The following is a 6,175-nucleotide window of genomic DNA, read 5'->3' as shown; positions in this document are numbered from 1 at the left end:
ATAGATCCGATCCATCGCACGTGATTAGTCCATCGAAATTGAAATTCAAGCTAATATGAGTTATGAGGAAGAACCGATTCGTATCCTATCACGAAGTGAAAGAGTTGCGAAACAAGCGGTTTCCGCTAGTGAAAGTGTTATGGCTCAAGCACAGGATAGAAGAAGCTACTTGGGAGACCGAGAACTCTATGAAAGAGCGATATCCAAACCTATTTACAGGTAAGATTTTCGGGGACGAAAATTTCTTAAGTGGGGGAGAGTTGTGACAGCCCAAAATTGACCCTAGTCGGAATGTGGTTTCGGGACCACAAAACCGAAGCATAAAAATAATTAAAATTTATTTTGATACCTATAATATGTGCGTGCTCATGTATGACATTTTATGATGATTGATTTAGTGTTATAAAGGTGAATTTCACTAAAAGGACTTGTGTGAGAAAACTTAGAAATGAGATAGGCAAATGTTGAAGAGGCCTATTGATGCACACTAGGAAAATGTTGTCCTTGCATGTCAAATTCCCCAAATTTGACTATAATGGCCGGCCAAGGTGGGCATGATGGGCAAGGGAAAACATGTTTCCACCATGTTTGGCTAGTGAGTCATGTAGGAAGTATTATAATAAAAATAAGCATAAAAAATGAAAAAAAAAAAAGAAAGATGAGCTTGGATGCCCCTTGCCGTGAGTTGAGAAAGAAGGAAGAAAAAATTTTTTGTTGTGTTCATCCATTTTCACTTCTTGGCCGAAAATACTAAGGAAAAAGGGGGAGGACTTTTGCTTCATGCTTGGGTTGGAAGAGATCTAGAAGGAGATTTGGCTAAGGTTGCATCAAGATTAAGGTATGTATGAGGTTGTGTTAGGAGTTTCATGCATGTTTTGGTTGCTAACTTGATGTGCATGTTAGCCATGGCTCAAATCCTTGTTATTCCATGGAAATGGTATTTGGCCAAAGTTGTTATGGTGATAAAGCCATTGCATGCTAAGTGTAAAGCTTGATGATGATGCATACAATGATGGATTGTCTACTCTTGAGTAAGATTTTGAGTTTTCTTTTTGTTTAATCATGATTGAAGTTGAAAAGGAGCATGATTGTCATATTCGCCATGATGCATTCATAAGCATGGTTCATGCTTCTTGCATGTTAGTTAAAATTTGTGTTTTGGATGGCTATGGACACCTTGAAATTCGGCCATGCTCATATATGTATATATATGTTTGCACATGATGTTTGGTTATGAACTAAGTGATGAATATGTTTGTTTAAAGAAGAAGATGTTGAAGAATGAATGTGAAATTGCAAGCACATTCGGCCTAGCACACATATGAGTGCTCGATGCTATATTATAAGTTTTGAGCAACAATATGCAAAGTTGTTATGGTGATAAAGCCATTGCATGCTAAGTGTAAAGCTTGATGATGATGCATACAATGATGGATTGTCTACTCTTGAGTAAGATTTTGAGTTTTCTTTTTGTTTAATCATGATTGAAGTTGAAAAGGAGCATGATTGTCATATTCGGCCATGATGCATTCATAAGCATGGTTCATGCTTCTTGCATGTTAGTTAAAATTTGTGTTTTGGATGGCTATGGACACCTTGAAATTCGCCATGCTCATATATGTATATATATGTTTGCACATGATGTTTGGTTATGAACTAAGTGATGAATATGTTTGTTTAAAGAAGAAGATGTTGAAGAATGAATGTGAAATTGCAAGCACATTCTACCTAGCACACATATGAGTGCTCGATGCTATATTATAAGTTTTGAGCAACAATATGCAAAGCATTAACTAGTAAAATGCATGCTGTTTTTGTGAGGTATTAAGTGCATAATTGGCCTCAACATGTACATGAATATTCGCCTTGGGTAGCCTATTGAAGGCCTTAGCTTTTCCTTGATGCTCGAATAAATTGTATTGAATTGCTTGATGTAGTATAAAATGTGCATGACCATTGTGTATTCAAGCTAAAGAGTGGCCATATGACCATTTAAACTCCTTGTCATATTCGGCCATAAGCTAGCACAATGAGGTTTTAATAGATTGAATTTGTTTGAATTAGCTCAAGAGCTAAGAGGGCCACAATTGGACAAGGGGAAGGAAAAAGTGATCGAATAGCCGTAAAAGCCGTTCGACAACATCCGAGGTAAGTCCTCAAGAAGTGACCTTAATTGAATTATGTGGAATGAAATATGGATGTATTGATTATTGATTTATGTGTGTATGAGTATTCGAATTCTACCCGGGCTAAGTCCCGAAGGCGATTATGCTAATGATTATAATTGTGTTTGAGCCTTAGTAACGAAAATGAAATATGTATGTCCAATGATTATTGATGTATGTGTGCATGAGAAATTGAATGATATCCGGGCTAAGCCCCGAAGACAATTATGCTGGAAATTATATCCGGGTTAAGACCCGAAGGCAATTGTGCTAGCGGCTATATCCGGGTTAAGACCCGAAGGCATTTGTGCGAGTCATTCTATCCGGGCTAAGACCCGAAGGCATTTGTGCACATGCTTATATCCAGTTATATTCCGAAGAATCTTGGGCTGGAGGTGAGTGTTGGTTGCTATAATAAATTCAATTAGTACACTCGAGAAGCCCAAAGAATAAGGTACGTTTATATGTGCATTGGAAAGTCGACATGTTTGAGCAACATTCGCTCAATCGACTAATGAATTTCAGTTATTGAATTGATTGATACTTTGTGAAAGTATATAATGATGAAGTGTGAAGTAAGAATGTGTATTAATGAAATGACGAATTTGGCTATGTGAATGTATTGCTGTAATTAGAGTTGATTATATTCCTTGAGACTTACTAAGCATAAAAATGCTTACCCCGTTACTTTGGCTCTCTGTTTTATAGATTTCGCTCGATAGCAATCGGATTCGGGATCAATAAAGTCGAAGTCATCCACACTATCAACGTCTCTATTTTGGTATAAATTTTTGGTTGAACTTTGAAATGGCATGTATAGGACTACCCCTTGTTGGTTAAATATGTTGTGATGTATTTGTGTACGGCCATGCGAAAATGGCTCGTAAAAGTGAAGTATCGACTTAGACTATTTGCGGTTTGTATATGTATATATTTGGTGTCATGATGTGACCATGGATTGGAAATGGGAATGTTGGTCACATGATCAGCCATTGGCATGGTTAAAATGATCATATATGAACCTATGTATGGCAAGACTAGTTGGTTCATGGAGACTACCAAATAGGTAAGACCTACCTTAAAACAGATGCTGCCAGCTGCAGTGACGTGAATGTGAAAAATCACCAAAATTTGTAGGAATGGTATTAAATAGTGAATAAGCTATGTAAATGAACCTTGATGAGTCTATTTTCATATGGAAGAAACGAAATGGTCATAGGAGTTACATGTTAAGAGATATTAAAGCTATTGTGAGACAGGGCCAGAACGGTTTCTGGGTCCCCTGTCGCAACTTTAAAAATTTGCTATAAATTATCCAGAAAGAATTAGGAGTCATGCCTTATATTTACAGATTTCATTTTGAGTCTAGTTTCATTAGAAACAAACGTCACCAGTATTAAAGTTCTGTACAGTGAGATATTCAAGTTGTAACGCGCGAAGGTCAGAGCAGTCAATCCCTGTAACATGGGTGACTTTAACTAATAAACTGTACCAATTGGCCCGACCAAAAATTCTAGAAATAAATCCATGGATGGATACATGAGTCTAAATTCAGGGAAAATTTACGAAACCAGTTTCCGAGTTTTGAAACTCGAGATATGATTTTTAAAGCGACGGTGACGCAGTTTTCCAGCCTGACTGGAAATGTCAAATTGGTGGGCAAAACAAGTGAACTTGGTTTGTTAACCCCTCGTGTCCGACACCGGTGATGGTCTCGGGTTCGGGGTGTTACAGAACCAACACGCTTCGTATATCTTTCTGTGGAACGCCCGACATGAGAGGCGACCCCTCTTGTTTGTCACGGACATCAGGTTCATTCTTTCACATGATTATGCAAAATGATACTTCAAAAATGGGTTGCCATACATTTACCAGGGTTAAAACATGGTGATCCTAGAACACCCACAACCACAATCTACTCGATGGCGTAGGACCGAAATATGGCCGGGTTGTAACGAAGTTCCACCATTCGGGAACACAGATTCTGCTTCAAACATCGATCTTGAGCCCGAACATGAAGCATCCGAGGAAACCTCACATACCCCCATCTGAATCCTTTTTTTTGAGGAGATATTTGGCGAAGACTGTAACAAGGTTACAGAGCATAACTGGAGTTTACAGAACAAATACAGTTAATTTATGTCATACAATGTTCAAATTATAAACCAATCATATTTAATCATATTGTCCCTTAATTAGATTCTCGAGGCCCAATTTAAACATTTAAAACAAGTTGGGACTAAATCGAAAACTCAGGAAATTTTTTGTGAAATTTTAAATTTTTTTCTTAAATACAGGGGTCACACGCCCGTGTGGCTTACATGGCGAAGAGGCACACCTGTATCTTAGGCCATGTGGGCATTCGATATGAGGCACACAGCCATGTCCCAGTCCGTGTCTTTACTCGTGTAACTCTCTAACTTGGGTCACACGGCCAACCACACCCCTGTGTACCAGGCTGTGTGGACAATTTAATTTTTTAAAAATTAAGTGCAAGATTCACACGGCCAAGACACACGCCCGTGTGTTGGACTGTGTGTTTCACACGGCTGAGACACATGCCCGTGTCTCTGCCGGTGTGAACAATTCTGAACATTTTGTTTCTCTATTTTTAAGATGCAGGGGACACATGGCCAAACCACATGCCTGTGTGCATGGCCGTGTGTCACAAACAGTTGAGACACATGCCCGTGTGTCTACCCGTGTAGACAAAATAATACTATTTCCAAGCCTTATTTCTCACCCAAAATTTTCCTTATTCCTATATTAATACTTTCATACATATAACAACCAATTCAAGGCATTAAAACCAAGGCAACATTATCATTATGCTTGATATATCATCACATGTGTTCAAACTTACCTTTTTAAAAGACATATATGTGTTTACCATAATTCAATCTAACCATACCAAACAGACATATATTACCCATATTATAACCTCAAGTATATATTCACCAAATATACCATTACTAGCCATTCTAATGGCTAAATTACAAATAACCATTCAAATGCCAACATTGGCCAAGTTAGCCTATACATGCCATTATACCAAAATAAGTTTGCTATTTATACCAAAACGTGCTAAAGGATAGTGTGATGATGCTCCGACTGATTCCAACCTTTACGAGCTTCCGAGTACTATAAAATAAAGAAAAAATTGAGTAAGCATTTCAAATGCTTAATAAGTTCGTATAACAATAATTTAACTTACCAATCATGTACATTCAAAATAAGTATACAAACATTCATCCAAACCAATATGGCCATTTGCCTAAACACATATGATCTTAAGAAACTTGTTAGTCATATATATATCATGTAAACATCAAAAATCAAAGATGAGTTCATCATGTAATAACTTTCATAATCATGTGCTTTTCATTTCATATTTCCATATAACATGTGCATTTCTATAATCAATCATCTTAAGTTCAATTCAACCATGTTAAAACTATTCTTGTTGAATTTATTTTTAATATCGATGGATACACATGTAGTACGCTTGAAGTGTACAAATCTGTAACCCGTCAACTCATAATCAGGGGTACCCAATTAAGGAACATAATCAGGAAGTACTCTCTCGAGGCATATAGTAGGCAGCTCATGTGAGCCATGTAACAGGAAGGTTATTCGGGCTATAACGGGAAACTCATGAGAGTTTAGAACAGAAAGCTCTTGTGAGCTTAACAGATAACTCCAAAGAGCTATTATCAAGAAGCTCCGGATAGCCATTTATCAGGAAGTTCAGGTGAGCCTATATTGGACGCTCATAAAGAGCTGCGATATGTCCGTAATACATGCAGGATCAATACTGATCATAAAATAGGACGCTCACAAAGAGCTGCGGTATTTCCACAACACATGCATGATCAATAGCGATCGGGATGCTCGCAAGAACCATGTAACGGGAAGCTCGAGAGGGCTTACAATAGGATGCTCGTAAGAGCTATGGCGTGTCCGTAACATATACATGACCACAACCAAATCGGGAAATCCTGTATCCATCG

At 37.8% G+C, this 6,175-nt stretch overlaps 1 long non-coding RNA gene across 1 annotated transcript; it reads left to right on the top strand.

Moving 5' to 3' along the window:
* Nucleotides 1-2,054: 2,054 nt before the first annotated feature.
* On the top strand, nucleotides 2,055-3,175 carry LOC128286479 (uncharacterized). Its single transcript, XR_008277058.1, has 2 exons — nucleotides 2,055-2,148; nucleotides 2,874-3,175. It is a non-coding gene; the product is annotated as an uncharacterized LOC128286479 (long non-coding RNA).
* The last annotated feature ends 3,000 nt before the right edge of the window (nucleotides 3,176-6,175 follow it).

This window comes from Gossypium arboreum, chromosome 13 (assembly GCF_025698485.1).
Source record: "Gossypium arboreum isolate Shixiya-1 chromosome 13, ASM2569848v2, whole genome shotgun sequence".
Classification (NCBI taxonomy): Eukaryota; Viridiplantae; Streptophyta; class Magnoliopsida; order Malvales; family Malvaceae; genus Gossypium; species Gossypium arboreum.
This window is presented reverse-complemented; position numbering and strand designations above follow the sequence as displayed.